This window comes from Thamnophis elegans, chromosome 11 (genome assembly GCF_009769535.1).
Source record: "Thamnophis elegans isolate rThaEle1 chromosome 11, rThaEle1.pri, whole genome shotgun sequence".
In the NCBI taxonomy this organism is placed as follows: Eukaryota; Metazoa; Chordata; class Lepidosauria; order Squamata; family Colubridae; genus Thamnophis; species Thamnophis elegans.
The window spans coordinates 70,580,476-70,597,401 of record NC_045551.1 but is presented as its reverse complement, the minus strand read 5'-3'; the positions used below and the strand labels follow the sequence as shown (position 1 = coordinate 70,597,401).

The 16,926-nt window shown below is 48.2% G+C and overlaps 1 protein-coding gene across 1 annotated transcript in view; it reads right to left on the bottom strand.

The window, feature by feature from the left end:
• NSD2 (nuclear receptor binding SET domain protein 2) overlaps window positions 1–8,050 on the bottom strand; it is a 50,044-nt gene extending 41,994 nt beyond the window's left edge. The window contains exon 1 of the mRNA XM_032226986.1: window positions 7,934–8,050. The gene's annotated coding sequence lies outside the window, so the exon portion shown is untranslated. The remainder of the gene's footprint in view (window positions 1–7,933) is intronic.
• Window positions 8,051–16,926: the final 8,876 nt, after the last annotated feature.

The following is a 16,926-nucleotide window of genomic DNA, read 5'->3' as shown; positions in this document are numbered from 1 at the left end:
GGCCATCGAAGCCAACTCACTTCAAGAGTTGCAGAATCCAAACTCAAGCGTCCCACCTAGATGGCCATCCAGGGTCTGCGTACATCCAAGGAAGATGGAGGCCAACATCTCTCTTGCAAAGTTGGTTCCATAACTGAAGCCAGGCGTTCCACCATATTCCACTCAAATCTGCTCTCCCATAACTTCAAAGCAGGTCTTAATGTCCTACGCTCTCCAACAATAACAGTTCTGACCAACTTCTTCCAACGTCTTTTCTGGTCTAGGAAGAGTCCCGTAATATCCCCATTGAACAGGCCCAACCAACCGCTTCAATGTCTCTTCATAGGATTTAATCTCTCACCCTCCTCAGAGCTTTTTGGGTTGCTAAAGCCTTCAACACAATGCTTGGGGGTAGCGTGACCCGTCAAAACCGCGCTCGACTAAACCGCCCCCGATTAAACCACGTCGCTGACGTCATCAACAGGGCGACAACAGCCAGCGCGGAGAAAGAAGGGTGCTTTAAATAGAGCTTTGAAAGCAAGCCGATTCAACTTAAGGTAAGGGTTAGGTTTAGGGTTAGGTTAAGGGTTAGGTTAAGGTTTAGGGTTAGGTTTAGGAGGGTTAGGTTTAGGGGTTAATTTTAGGTTTAGGGTTTACAGCGTGCTTCTGTCTCCGCGCTGTTGTCGCCCTGTTGATGACCTCAGCGACGCGGTTTAGTCGGGCGCGGTTTTGTGGGTGAACCTGGGGCTAGACAAGGGAAACTCAAGGGAAACCCTGAGCAGTGCAAAGCAGACTTATTCCCCATTATTTCTGCTCATGAAACCTAACAAAATTAACTGGGCATGGTGAAAGGGGGACAAGATAGAAGGAGGTTGGAAGTCTGCGGGCGTAACAACCACAACTGGGTCTACCAGAACTGCCATCAATAAGCAGTGGTGTCATCTGATGATTCACCTAATGACCGCTTTGCTTAGTGACAAAAGTTCTAGTCCCAATTAGGGGCACTAAGCGAAAACTACTTGTGCGGCGACGCCATACCTGTGCATTGGATGCTTCTTGTTTCCTTACTGCAAAATTAATCTCCCTTCAACTTTATTCTGAGATGATCAGCCCACAATGATTTTGTACAAATTGTCTTCTACAACCCTGGCTTCGCTCTCCAGATTTCTTCCTCTACCCCAGCCGTTAACAAAAAATACTGAGGATTCAAGCCGTAAGCCTCAACATTTATTGACCACCAAAGATGCCCAAGACTTAACTTCAGGTCATTCCACTCAACATCTTCTCTCCAATTTTGCAAGGAGCCCCAGATAAGAGCTTTGGGTTGTTGTTTTTCCCCGTCTCACCATTTTGTTTTAATTTTACTATGATGTGAGCATGGATGCAACAAGGCAGAAAGCATACACACACACACACACCACTGCAACGCCTAAGGAACCGACAGTGTGCAAGAAAGGCGATCCGGTTTGGCCCTTCCATAAAGAAGAGAGATAAAAATATCAAATATGATTGTGAACAGGAGACGGGATGACGGATCTCTGGCAGGCAGAAAAGTTGTAATTGCATCAAGTCAACTGAAGGTTTGTGGTAGTTGGTGACTCACAACTGCGAGCAACCGAAACAAATCTGTGCCAACTACATTCATCGGTATGTGAAACACGCTCTTTGCCAGCAGCAAATATTAAGGATGTGACAAAACAATTTCCAGAACTCACTGAGCCTCTGCCAATAAATTTCCTTCCCTGCCAATTCCGATAGGCACAAAATGGTATTCTGGAAAAAAGATAGAAATGTGCAGCATCATGGGCTTCGGAGTTCTGGAGCCTGATATTCCCCATCAGCCAACCTGCCCATGGAAGATTACAAACTAGCTAAGCAGTCCTTAACTTATGACCACAACCGAGCCCCAAATTTGTGTTGCTAAGTGAGAAAATTTGTTAAGTGAATTTTGCCCCATTTTACAACTTTTCTTCTCACCTTTGTTAAGTGAATCTCTGCAGTTGTTCAATCATTTCCCCCATGGACTCTGCTTGTCAGAAAGTCACAAAAGGTAAATCACGTGACCCCCAACGTCATAAGTATGAGTCATGTATGAGTTTCCAGCTGGTGAGGAATTTTTATTGCTTTTTAAAAAAGAGACTGCCTATAAAAACTCAAAAACCAATTTAAATTAAAGAATAGACGAATCAAGCGGCGGAATTAAATTTGGAATGGTATTGGACGGTGGTTATCTTACTTTTTAAATGTTATTTTCATGGATCGAATCTATGCAAACCTTTTGAAACGGATGAATTAAGTTTTCTTCTTCTACCTTCTCCTTGTGACTCTGTAATTTACAGACTAAAGTTTCCCTCTTTTATTGCTGTGGGTATTTTTCTAATTCATTTAAAGACTGGACCTCTTTTTCTAATTTGAAATGATAATAATGTATACAATGTATAGTGTTATGATAAGTAATAATTGGATTTGAATATTGAATTGTACCCATGAAAGGAAGATTAGAAATCCTTTTGGATTATATACAAAGGTTAATAAAAAAGAACTAAGTTAGATACAGTTAAGTTTTGATTATTAGGAGGAAAATGTTATGATACAGGATATAATCAAATAAAGGAGGGATAATGATGACAACATATATGTATGTATGTATGTGATATATATATATATATATATATATATATATATATATATATATATATATGGGATATATATATATATGGGATATATATACATATGTATGGGATATGTATGTATGTATGTATGTATATGTATATGTATGGGTATAATATAAGGAAACTAGATGAAAATTGCAAACAGTGATTTGGAAAGGAGGATTAGAAAAGGAGGATTTTAGAAATATTAAATGGAATGCCAGTATGTGGTTATGTATTAAATCTTGGTTTAATATTTTATGATGAAGGATGCTTAAATAATTATAGTCAAATAAAAGTGGAGTTATAAGGGTAACATGTATAAATATCTGAGTTAAAATACTTGAGTTAATATGAATTATGCTTGATGACTGTGGAAGAGGTGCACGGAAGCCTTTTGTAACCAACTGACACACTTTCTACAGTATGTAAAGAAGGAAGATTTTACGTGTTGTGTTTGTTTTGAAAATAAAAATAAATTCTATTTTTTTTAAAAAAAAGGTATGAGTCAGCTGCCAAGCATCTGAATTTTAATCACATGACCACGGGGATGGGCCCTGTGAAAAACGATCATAAATCACTTTTTTTTCAGTGCTGTTATAACTTCAAACGGTCACTAAGAGAACTGTTGTAAGTCGAGGGCTCCCTGAGACAGTGAGAGGCCCCTGGTGCTCTCTGAAACTGGATTGTTTTCTTGCAAACCTCTCACCTAAACCTAGGTGACATTGTCAGTTCTAGCCAGGATTCCCTACTAGCCCTGATGATGTTATCTAGCTGGGTCATGAAACGTCTGCCAAGCTCAGAGCGCACGGAGGGCTGCGCACTTCAACCCTGAGCTCCCAATACCCTCCTTTCTTCTTGCGACAGTGAGTGCAGATCGCAGAGAGCTGGAAGAGGCTTGTGGCTTGAGTCAGGGTCTCCGGAGGAAGGGGCAGAACTCATGAGACGCCACAAGGACTAGCACAAAAAATAAAACAAAACCGGGGTGGGTGGGTGGCTTTTAAACCTGGCCTCTGCGAATCCTTCTTTATTCAGGGACACAAAGACCCCGCAAAGGCCATTGAGGAAGGGGCTAGGAGAACCGTTTCCTTCCTCTGTGCAAACTATGGGGAGTAAATCAGAAGGAACCAGCAAGACAGACTTGGGGGGTTTCTAGCACCCCAAGAGAGGGAGAGAGGGAGCAAGCAGCGCTTAATACATGAAGGCAACTGGCGGGAGGCCCCCCGTGGTTAGAGGCAACGGGAGGAGAACTACCCAAAACGAACGGAAAGACAAAAAAGGGAGAAGTTGCAGTCCTCAATCTTATGACCGGTCGCTCAGAAAACTGTCCAAATTGCCTGAAAAAAAGGGAGACTTACTACTCAGATCAAAGGGTCTGATTGTTGGCCCCCCTCCTGAAGTCATGTGACCGCATTTCCGGCGCTCAGCAACATGGCCGCATTTACCGCCATTTTAGTCACGTGACCATGCTTTACTGAAAACTAACGGATGCTTCCAATTTTCGGTGAAACTGTAGCATGGCAGAAAACGATGTTCGTTTAACAACCACTGAACACACACAAAAGCTGCAAAATCAGGTTTAGGCATGTGGCTAAACCCATTTTACGACTCATAGCTCCAATTGGCAGTCTCCATTACGGTCACGAGAACTACCGATGTTTTAAAAAATCCACAGCTTCAAGCAAAGGAATAAAACCAGATTAACTCCAGGTTGAAATAAGTGGAGGAAGACATCAAAAGGAATACAGGTAGTCCTCAGTTTACGACAACAACTGAACCCCAAAGTTATTTTATAGCAATAGCAATCGTAGTTAGACTTATATGCCGCTTCATAGGGCTTTCAGCCCTCTCTAAGCGGTTTACAGAGTCAGCATATCGCCCCCAACAATCAGATAGATAGATAGATAGATGATAGATAGATAGATAGATAGATAGAAATAGAAGTTAGACTTCTATACCGCTTCATAGGGCTTTCAGCCCTCTCTAAGCGGTTTACAGAGCCAGCATATGGCCCCCACAGTCTGGGTCCTCATTTCACCCACCTCGGAAGGATGGAAGGCTGAGTCAACCTTGAGCCTAGTGGGATTTGAACAGCCGAACTGCAGAACTGCAGTCAGCTGAAGTAGCCTGCAGTGCTGCATTTAACCACTGCGCCACCTCGGCTTTTGCTAAGAGAGGTGATTACATTCCCCCCCCATTTTACAACATGTCTTCTCACAGTTGTTAAATGAATCATTACAATTAAGTGAGTGACATTGTCATTAAGTGAATTTGGCTTCCCCAATGACTTTGTTCCGTCAGAAGGTCACAAAAGGGGATCACGTGACCCTGGGACCGTCATAAATATGAGCCAGTGGCCGAGCGTCTGAATTTTGTCCCTGGGGACGGTTAAAACAATCGTAAGGGGGAAAAACAGTTAAAAGTCTCATTTTTTAGTGACATTAGAAGTTCAAACCATAATTAAACGAATGGTTGTTGAGCGGAGGGCTTCCTATGGAGTTGTTGGTGTCTATTCTTTGTAAGAAGCACCGGTGGAAGAAATGGATTATCTTGACCTCCTCAGGGACCCCAAATTCCTCCCAGGAAATTCCCAATTTATCTCGCTTGAAAATCTCTCCTTCGGAGAGCAGAGCCATATACAAGACTCAGCTTTAGGGACACCTAAGATGGGGAAATCGGAGCAGCAGGAATGTTGGGAGAAAGAGTTGCATAAATAGAAGAAGAATCAAGATTAAAGACTCAGCCTTGTTTAGGGAAACACAATCAGGAAATACCCATTTACTTGCTAAATCTCTAGGACCAGATGAACTATAAACCTTGGCGACTTTAAGATGGACGGACTTCAACTCCCAGAATCCCCCCGCCAATTGTGGTATGGCTGGGGAATTCTGGGAGCTGAAGTCCGCCCATCTTAAAGCCTCCAAAGTTGAGAAACACAGGCTAGAACAGTGTTTCTCAACCTTGGCAACTTGAAGATGTCCGGACTTCAAGTCCCAGAATTCCCCAGCCAGCATTTGCTGGCTGGGGAATTCTGGGAGTTGAAGTCCGGACATCTTCAAGTTGCCAAAGTTGAGAACACTGGGCTAGAATATTAAAGAAACTTGATGATCTGCAGATCATAAAAGAAATTAATCTGTAACAGCTTGAAAACCACGCCGTAATTGTTAGTAATCAGGAAGGGTTAGTCAGAAACAAACCTTTTGAGGACAACCTGATTTCTTGATTCCTTAGCAGATTGCTGGCTAGTATAATTTAAAGGACTTATATAGTCAATTTATAATACACGCGATCAGCAATCCCTGTGAAACTGAAGTACCATCAAATTACAGAGCCACACAATTCTGCGATGGGCTTTTATGCTGCCCTGCACCATTTTTTAATTAATAATTTGGATGAGTGCATGGAGAACTGTATGCGCTTAAATGATTCATGAGATGTGAATTGAACCTTGTGTCTGTGTGCCGAGACCAAGCCACTAATTAAAGTAACGTATATTTTTTCAGGAATTCCCAAAAACCTAAAAAAAAAAACGCTGCTGCTCAAGGGATCAACTCCCCAAAGTTAACTCTTAAAGCATCTTGATTTCACAAACAATCCCTCCAGAAAAACTCACCTTACTGGGGAGAAGGGAAGTAGAGGCATTTAATAGAGAAGCATAAATAAGTCGCCTTGTTTAGTACAGATTAATTCCTATTTTTTAAAATGAGCACAGATTTAATGTTTATCAAAAGTGATGCGAGAAATCCAATTTTGATGCTTAGAACAAAAAAAGGCATCCATTTAATAAAAATTTGTAAGTAAGTTAACGGCCAAAACCGGACCAATAACCCGAGTTCCTGGGGGGGGGGAAAAGCTGCTGAGGATCCTTTGTCAGCCTCCTTACAGGACCAACTGGAGGAGAGAAACTGTTCTGATGGCTGCTGGGGGACCCCCCCCCCACTTGAAGAGAACAAAAAGACCCCTGTGAGATATTTCTGAAACTTTTATGGGCCCTTAAAGCCATTGGCCACAGGTTGGAGGCGCATCAATCAATAAACAAAGGCTGCATCAGCCACATGGGCTCAGGGGGGGGGGGGTCACACCTGTTAATTCACAAAGGGGAAAGGGGGGGAGGGGCTGGGCTCAAGGACCCTCCCAGCACCGGGGAAAACCGGACGGCCTTTCCCGGGGGTGCAAAGGGGGCCAAGAGAATCCCAGGCCTGCTGTCACATCCACGGACATCTTTATTTGGAGAGCTTTGGGGTCGTTTGGGAGCCCCCAGGGACCGCCAGGCCCCCTTCCTGCCCCGGGGAGGGGAGGGGAGACTTGGGGCTCTGCTGCCCTCCTGCACAAGGCAGCCCCGAGCCCAGCAAGACGGGAGCTCCGGAGGCCCCGCTTTAAAGCAGCTGCCTCCCCCTCCGCAAGCGACCCCGGGAAGCCTCCAAGGGATGCTGGCTGCGCCCTGGGTGGCCGGTCCCGGAGAGCCGCCCTTGCGGTCCAAGGGCCACGGGCTGCAGGAGGAGCGGCGGGCGCTTCCTTTGGGGCTCAACGCCGCCCGGGGCCCCCTCCGACTGGGCTGCAAGAGACGCGGCTCCCCGCTTTCCTTTAAGCAGGCGCCGCGCGTGCTTTTGCCCGTCCGAGGGGGCGCAGCGGGGAGGGGTCCGGGGGGGGGAGCAATTCGACCCAGCGGCCGCCCCGCTCAGCCCCATCCATACAAAGGCGCGCAGCTCTCGCGCCCCTCCGGATCCCTCGCTCCAACCCGGCCGCCTCCTCCACGCGCGCCCCGCTCCGGGGACGCCGGGAAGCGCGAAAGGCGAGCCCGCAGGCGGAGGCGGAGGGGGCGGGCGGATCCCCGCGGGGGAAAGAAGGGAGCCGGGCACGGGGAGAGCCACGCGGGGATCCGCGGGAAGGGCGCCCGGCACGCAGCTCCTCCTCCGCCCAGGGAGCCGGCCAGGCCCCGCCGGCAGCTGCCCGCCTTCCCGCGGAGGACGGAGCGCGGGCGCAGCGGCTGCCCCGGAGGGAGGGAGGCCTTCGGGGGAGCCGCTTCCCCTTCCCCGCCCCGCTGCCTCCCGGCCCCGGCAGAAGAGCCGCCGCCGCCGCCGCCGCTGCACGTGGCCGGCTCTCCCCTCCGCATCCCTCCATCCCTCCGGCGGCAGCAGGACGGAGCCATCATGGCTTCCCCGCCGCCCCGGAGCCTCCGCGCCCGCATCGCTCCCGCCGCCGCCGCCGCCGCCGCGGGTGGCCGGGATGGAGAGCCGGGAAGGGGGCAGAGGGAGGGAGGGAGGGAGGGGGCTCCGCCTGGGGGCTCCGGGCGCTGCACTGACCTGCCGCTCCTGCCGCCGCCGCTGCTGCCCTCCTGCCCGACGGGCGGGTGGAGGGAGGGTCGGGGGGCCGCCTGGCGCTGGGCCGGGCTGGGGGTGCCGCTGCTCCGGCTGCCTCTCCCGCCGCCGCCGCCGCCGCCGCCCCGGCCGGCCGCCCAACCGCCCCGCGGACCCGCCTCCTCCGCCTCCGCCTCGCCCGCCGAAACCAGCGCGAAAAATGCCCCGCGTTGATTGGCTGCCTGGCCGCCTTCGCGCCGCCGGACCCGCCGCGCCCCATTCAAACCCGCCGCCGCCGCCGCCGCCGCCGAGGAAGGACCGACGGAGCCCCCTCGCAGCCCCCCCCCCCCCAGGGCTCACCCCGCCACGGCTGCACCTCCGCCTCCGGCTGGAAGGACGCGGCTCCTGCTGCAGGGAGAGAGTCTCCCTTCTGGGGGTCCCGCCTGCAGCGCTCGGCCCTCGCCCCCTCCCCTCCCCTCCAGCCCCGACCCCGAGAGCGTCTGCCCCGAGGGGCTCCCCAGGCAGCCTGGCGCCCGCGGGCCCCCGGATGGGCCTCTGCGCTCAGCCCCTTCCCTTCCGCCCGAGCCTCCCGGCACAAAGGGCCGCCTTTTGCAACACAAAGCCCCCCCCCCCAGGAGCCCCCCCCCCTTCAGCCCCCTCCCCTCCCCAGCTGCAGGAGGGCCGCCTGCCTCGCGGGCAGGGAAGGAGGGTCCCCGGGCATCTGGCTGGGCCCGCTTGGCCCCCCCAGAAGCCACGTGGGCAGCTCCACAACAGCTGCAGGCTCAGCTGGCAGGATTTGAAGTTGGAGAATGCGAAGATATGGTGATATAAATAATCCATATTATTATACGCGTTAGCATCACCCTTGTTACGTTATAGGACAAGGTTGAAGCAATGGGGAGGCAATGCAGAGAACTATAAAAGCTAAGCAGGGAACCCGATAGAGAAGGCTGTATAATTACTTCACATTGTTATGTATGTTTTGTTTGGTTTTGTGGTGTTTTCCTTTCTATTTTTAAAGATTAAACATTTCAATAATTTTTTTAAAGCTGGGGACCCCCAAACCCCCCAAGTACAGCTGCCCTCTGCGGGGAAGCCCCTTCGTGGTGACTCCAAAGGGCCCCTTGGAATCAACGGTTGTGATTCCTAAGGCTGAACTAGGAAAAATGATGTTACTTGGGATTCTGATTTCCAAGGAGCTTCAGACAGCCAGGAAAAAAGGAAGGAAGAAAGAAAGAGAGAAAGAAAGAAAGGGTTGAGACATCAAAAGGAAAGCTACTGGGGGGGGGGCAGAAGAAATTCCAGAAGAGGAAGACAAGGGAACAAAGATCCGGGTTGGGGGATGAGGGGTCCACCAGGTCGGGGATCAAGGCACAAAGATTACGGGCAGCCATTCAACCTCGTAGCCCTGAACAGAAAGAATCAGGGAGTTTTGTTAAGATAGGCCTCGAGGTAGGACCGCAATTGAGCCAAAATTCATGTTGCTGAGTGAGAATGCGTTAAAATGAGTATTGTCCCATTTTACGACGTCTCTTGCCAAATTGGTAAATTGAATCGCTGCAGTTGCTAAACCAGGTTGCGAAATGAATCTGGCTTCCCCGTTGATTTTGCTTGTCAGAAGGTTGCAAAAAAACTTGACCCCGGACATGCAACCGTCATAAAGGTGAGTCTTTTGTCAAGCATCCAGATGTAAATCCTGTGACCCTGTGGATGCAGCAAAGGTCCCAAGGGCAAAAAAATGGTTGTAAGTCAAAGACTAACCAGCAGTACATTTTATACCTCCGCCTTTTCTCAGTGTTTACTCATAAAGTTAATCTGGCTGCAAAGCCTGCTTGGAGAAATAACTGTTGGTGCTTCATTGGGGTGGGGGCGGGGTGGGGGGCTTTTCCATGCTGCAGGGGGCAACTTCACTGCAGAGTTTTGCCTTTGTATAGACATTTTATAACTTCCCAGACTTTTTTTGCTCCTCCATATCATTTTCTTTATTTCCGCTTTCAACTTTCATAATCCAATCCTTCGTTGTAATTTTATCTTAAGGCTCCAAACTTTGTTTCCATGACAAATAAAGTAAATAAAAAATTCACCTTTGGGTCGGTATGTGCTTTGATTAGCGTGTTTGGTTTGCATGCTACCAATCGTGGGTTTGTTAACAATTATTTCTGACGCCAGTAATAGCTCACTCAGCAGATAACAACACATCATGGCTTATGAATGATGAGGCTTAAAAACCAGAGACTTCATCAAGGCATAGGGAGGCCTCGTCCTGTGTTGACTTGGAGCAATGAATGCCTTAACCTTTTCCTTCTCCCAGGGTGGAAACTCCAAATTCATCATAATAAATCAGAAAAACCAAGTCAGCATCTCCTCCTACACTGTAAGGGGCCTGCTTTGTTTCTGCTAGAGTTTTTCTAGCCCAGGGGTGTCAAACTCATGTGGTCACCTGACGTATCTGGACTTCCCCCCCCCCCTTTGCTAAATCAGGCGGGGGCAGCATGTGACGCAACCGTGAGCTTGGCACCCCTGTTCTAAGCCATCTAAATTACTTGCACAACTTTCGAGCTTCCAGGATTTCTGGGTAGATGCAAACACAAAAGAGAGAGAGAGAGAAAAAAAGGAATTTCCTGCCTTTGGGAAGAATGACCGGGAAACAGGCGCTTCAGCTAATCCTCAACTTACAACCACAATTGCCTCCCAAATTTCCATTGCTAAGCAAAGTTAAGTCAGCTTTGCTCCATGTTGTGACCTTTCCTGCCAGTTAACTGAATCATTCCAGTTCAGTGAATCACACGGTCATTAAGTGAATCTGCCTTCCCGTTGCCTTTGCTTGTCAGAAAGTTGCAAAAGAGGATCATGCGATCCCCGGGGCTGCTCCAACCGTCATAACCATGAGTCAGTTGCTAAGCACGTGAATTTTGGTTGTGTGAGTACAGGGATGCTGCAATGGCCGTAAGTGTGAACCCTGGTTGTCAGCCCCTTTTTTTTAATGCTGTGGTAACAGTCACGGACCGAATGGTCGTAGGCCTGTCACACGTAAGCCAAAGGCTGCCTTTATAGCCCCCAGGGCAGCAGTCAAAAAAGCCGATGCGAATCCTAGGCCGCGTTAAGAGAGGGAGAGAGTCAAAAGACCCTGTGAATCATTAGCAGCGTTTTATAATCCTTTGATAAGACCACGCTGGGAATCCTGCATCCAGTTCTGATCATCGCAATATAAAAAGATGTTGAGATTTTGGAAAAAGTGCAAAGCTGAGCAACTAAGATTAAAAGGCCTGGAGACCAAAACATATGAAGAACAGTTGCCAGAATTGGATATATCAAGTCTAGAGAAAAGAAGGACTGGGGGGGGGGGGGGGGACGGACGGACACGATAAGTAGTTTTGCAATATTTGAGGGGCTGCCCCAAAGTGGGAGTTGAGCTGTTTCTGCAAAGCACCTGAAGGCAGGAGGAGCAGCGATGGATGGAAACTAATCAAGGAGAGAAGCAACCTGGAAGCAAGGATAAATTTCCCGACAGAACAATTGATCCCGTGGAATTTCTGGCTTGTGAATAGAATAAGAATAGAATTCTTTATTGGCCAAGTGTGACTGGACACACAAGGAATTTGTCTCTGCTGCAAATGCTCTCTGTGTGCATAAAAATACATTCGTCAAGAATCCTAAGGTGCAACATTGAATGATAGTCATGGGATACCAATAAGCAATCAGGAACAACATCAATAGAAAGCGTAAGGCAGTGTTTCTCAACCTTGGCAACTTGAAGATGTCCGGACTTCAACTCCCAGAATTCCCCAGCCAGCATTCGCTGCTGGGGAATTCTGGGAGTTGAAGTCCGGACATCTTCAAGTTGTCAAGGTTGAGAACACTGGCGTAAGGATACACGCGAGAGTCCCGCAGCTGTGGGGGCTCCATTCCTGGCGGAGAGCCACTTGTCTGAAACGGCGGAGGGGGCTGGACTAGAAGACCTCCGAGGCCCCTTCTTCCTGCCCTTCCCTTCTTCTTCCCGACCTGGCAGGGCGGCCCTGAGCACGTGCTCCTCCCTCCCTCCCGCGCCCCCTCCCTCCCTCCCTCGCCGGAAGACTCCACCTCCCGGCGTGCCCCCGCGGCCACTTCCGGCCCCTCCCAGGCGCAGACCGGCTGGCAGGCCCAGGCATGGCGGCCTTCGTGCTGCTGAGGCGATGCGCGCGGAGGGCGCCGGGGCTGCCCCGCCGGGCTGTGGAGAGGCCGCCGCGGCAGGTGAGGAGAGAGGCCCCGGGGGAAGAGGAGGAGGAGGAGGGCAGCCTTCTCGGGGCGACCCCCGGGGCAGGCAGAGGGCCCCCCCCCCACACAGGGGAAGGGTCTGTGGGTGAGGGGGCTGCGAGGGGGGCTGATGTGTGGGGGGGCGGTTGAGGGACCCCCCCCCCGTCCGTGGGAGGCGGAGCTGCTTCCCCGGAGGGCCCCGCAGCCTCCCCTGCCCTTCCCGGGACGCTATTATGGGATGTCCCCGGGTCTCCTCAGGTAATCCCGGCCTGCCCGCGAAGGCCCCGGATGCCTCCCTGAGAGGCTTATAAAGCCAGCCGGGGGATCCGGGGCCCTGCGTGCCCAGTTCCTCCCGGCAGGAACGACGGGGCAGCCGGAGCCCCCCCCCTTTCCCTCGGGAGGGGGGGACAGAGCAGGCGGGGGGGGAGGGGGAGAGACGGGGTTCCCCCCCCCTTAGAAGGAGCGCCCCCACCCCCTCAAAGGCCGGGCACAAACCCAGGCGGTCCTCGACTTACGACCACGATTTGACAAGCCCTTAAGGGAGCTTTGCCCCCACTTTCTTACCATGGTCGTTAAATGGATCGCCAGAGTGTCAGCCAGATGGTTGTTCAGGGGGCAGGACGGCTTCCCCCGTTGACCTGGCTTGTCGGAAGGTCCCCCCGGGGGGACCCTGTGAGCCCGGAGGCGCCGAGACCGTCGTAAGTGTGAGTCGGCTGCCAAGCATCCAGGTTTTGATCAGGTGAGCCCTTGGGGATGCTGCAACGGTCGTTAATGTGAACAAAGGTCATAAGTCCACTTTTTTCAACTTCCAGCTGTCCCTAAATAAACTCTGGTAGTCAAGCCTGTGCATGCTGAGGGCTCCAGACCTGTGAAAGTGGAAGAGTTGATTGCATAGGGATTATAAAACCACAGCGGGGAATCACCGGCTCCTTTGCCTGGCAGGAAATATTATCACCCTGGTTTATCCTTTCCCTGTTCGTCTCGGGGCTTCTGGTCTTAATGCCAGGCACTGGCAAGGACCAGCCTTTCTGTTCTACGCAACCCTTTCAGGCTCTTTTTTTTCCAGGGAAAAAGGTTTTCTAGCCCTTTGAGAGACACCTTTAGGGCACCTGCGGTTTATGCGGTGCCAGTAAAGACTTCCTTAACTACTTTCTGCACGGTCTGCCATTGCATTCGGACACCCGTTGTCCTTCTGCACAGAAAAGGATTTCAGAAGTTGTGGGAGCTTCATCACTGGAGGCTTTCAAGAAGAGGCTGGGCTGGCATCTGTCAGAAAGGGTGCAGGGTCTCCTGCTTGGGCAGGGGCCTGGACTAGAAGACCTCCAAGGTCCCTTCCAACTCTGTTAATCTGATTTTTTTAAAAATAATTCATCAGGCTCAGCTCTGAATTTTTATAATTTAAGTACAGGGAGTCCTTGACTTATAACAGTTCATTTAATGACTCTTCAAAGTTACAAAGGCATTCAAAAATATCGACTTAATGACCATCTTTCACACTTGCAGCGTCCCCATGATCACCTGATCAAAATTCAGATGCTTGGCCACTGACTCATTTATGACCACCTGACAAGCGAAGTCAATGCAGAAGTCAAATTCACTGAACAACCCTCTTACCAACTTAACAACCGCAGTGATTCACTTAACAACTGTGTAAAGAAAGGTTGTGAAATGGGGCAAAATTCAGTTAACAAATGTCTCGCTTAGCGACAAAAAATGTGGGCTCAATTGTGGTTGTAAGTCGAGGACAGCCTGTAATCTCTGCCGCTGTGAGTTCTAACAAAATCCATTACAGGTTCTTGTTCTTGATCTTAACTGGCATTATTTCTTCCTGAAGTATTGAATAGCGCGTGGATGTGAAAGTTGTTTTGATATCAGACTGGTAAGTGTAATGTTCTTATCTATTTCTGGATGGACTGCCTACCCAGCCTGCTTTTTCCCCACTTGTAGGTCACTTGGAGAACCTTGCTTGTCTTAACTGTTCCTCCATGAGGCTAATAAAAGACTTGTAAGTACAAATCTTTGTAACACTATTACGAGTAACCTGCTTATTTGGACATTTCACAGAACGGAGGATGCATCTGAAAACTACCTGTGTCTTATAAATAGTTGGATGTATACATGTTTGTAATTACAAAAGACTGAAACATCCTTTGAGGTGTGGCTTAAAGTTTAGCCTTCGATTGGTCGGTGATGCTTGTGTGGCTCCTTTACCTTTTTACAGTACGGAAATTGGCTTTTCTCTTTAATTTCTTCTCCATTTCTGTTCACTTGCAACTTCCCAGATTCATCTGGTTCTGTTTCCTCCCTTCTCTGTGGAGTCTTCTCTGTAAAGTCTTCTCATTCATCTCCATTATTTTCATTTTATTGTTTGGTGTTGGTTATTGAATGGGGTGTGCCTATATCGACAATGTTTCTTATTAAGATGGAAGATAACTTATTTTATAGGCAGTACAGTTTAGTCAGTAGTTCTTAACTAAGGGATTTTGTTTTGACTTTGATGGAATAAAACTTCTGGCAAAATGCAGATGTTCATATGCTCACACAGATGATGTGGGAGATGTGTCCACATTTATTCCAGAGGGAGGAACTCTGGTCTCAGCTAGATTTCACCTTAGGTTGATAAGGGGGGAAGCCAGGCACTGCACAGGATTTTGCTCATCTTTTCCTAAGGGGTGGTGGACATATTTGGGTAAATAACATGCCTGCCTTAAGATTGTTAGTCTATTTTGTCTTAGTACAGACAGGTTAAATTTGAACCATACAGTTGTTACTGTTTTAAGTATTTCTTAACGTGTAGTGCAAAGCAAGAAGCAGAATATTTTGAAATGTGCTTCCAAAAGTCCAATCCAGAAAAAAAAATGGCAAAGCAATTTTGCCATCACATACCCAGGAAATGAAAGTGTGGTCCTCTATATATTTGCAACTTCAGACTGTCATCATCTTAGCCACATGGCCTACAGAGGTATTGGTGGCCTAAAGGATTATTAGTACTTTGCTTAGTAGTAGCCGAGAGTGACAAGCTGATTTTCCCTCTCCCAGAGGATAGGAAAGATGGAAATAATGATAACTGTTTGGAAGATTATAGAATTACAGGGAAGGGCGTTTACAGAAAGCTATGTGTTTATTTTCAGTAGAAAATATTTATTATCCTGCTTGTACTATCTATAACAGAAATATCATAAGATAAAGCCATTATATAGAATCAGAGGTTTATATCGGATGTTAATGACAAACAACAATAAAATATAATGAATAGGTATTAAAGCGATTATTCTGTAAGATTTATGCTATCTTCATTTTCCCAGTGTGCATTTAAGAATATTTTAAAAAGGTTTGTTCAAAGAAAAATAATAATTTCAAATAAGCCGTTGGAGTTAATCTCATTTAGGAATGGTGATGATCAGTGTATCCTAAGTGTACATGTAAGATCACATAGTTATAGGATAGTTTATTACAACAGAAACAATTATTTTTTAATAGAGGAGAAGGATTTCCATAAAATATAGAAATCTATAGGTTTTCTTCCATGCAAATTATCTGGCTAGTAGCTAGGAGTAGGTGGAGATTTAATAGTGAAGTAATAGACTTGTGTAGACAGAAAATTTAAAAATGGGTACAATATAAATGCACATATTTATATGCTGTCTTTCTGCCCATACATCAAATGTAAACCATCTAGTTATTTATGAAAAGAATTGTGCATAATTATATTAGAATTTCTTCCCCCCCCCCCCCCCAAAAAAAAAAAGCTTTCATCACAGCCAATAGAGAGGACCCTGGGATGTTTTACAATTATGGGTGCTTGTGCCTTTGAATTGCTTCATAGAATCAATTTGTGTTTATTTTGCTGTATGACCACAAAGGCCATACAGAGAGTCCTCAACTTATGACTACATTTTAGGCCAAATTTTCTGTTATTAAGGGGAGACTTGGGTTAAGTAAGTTTTGCCCTATTTTACAACCTTTTGTGCCACAGTTGTTAAGAGAATCACTGCAGTTGTTAAGATAGTAACATGGTTGTTAAGTGAACCTGGCTTCCCCATTGACTTTGCGTGTCAAAAGATGGCAAAAGGGGATCCCATGACTCTGGGACACTGCAACCGTCATGAATATGAACTAGTTGCCAAGGGCCGAATTTTGATCACCTGACCATGAGGATGTTGCAAAAGTTGTAGCTGTGAAAAAACGGTCATAAGTCCCATTTTTCAGTGTCGTAACTTTGAACAGTCACTAAGCAAACTGTTGTAAGTTGAGGACTCCCTGCTCCTGATCTTGTCCTCCCTATTTTCTCTCTCTCCCGCTGATTCCCATGCCTGCCAACAAAAGCCACGGGCTCAACGTTCTATTTTTTAAAAAAAATAATAACCCCAAGCCCAGTCCTAAATTATTTCCCCTCCTGCCTGTAGCCTCATAAGAGGCAATTATAGATTAGTGGAAATCCCAGAAATGTTCTTCCAAGAGACGAGAGAAATGCCAGGAAAGAAGTGAGTCACGTCACAAAGAACCAGTTGAGAAGCGGGCAGCTCCCTCGCCTGGCTCTGCTTCCCCCCCTGGACTCTCTTGCTCACTCGACTCGGGGGGGGTCTCTGGGCTGCCCAGGGTCCTCTGGGGTTTCTGCTGCTTCTTCCATCGCCTGCATGGCTTTTCTTGTCCAGATGGGAAATGTTTTCTCTGCTGCTGCTTCTGCTGCTGCTGCTCCTCAGAAATTGGGTCCCCCTCCTTCTTCCCCTCTTTGGCAGCCCCCAGAACAGAGAAGCCCAGTCAAC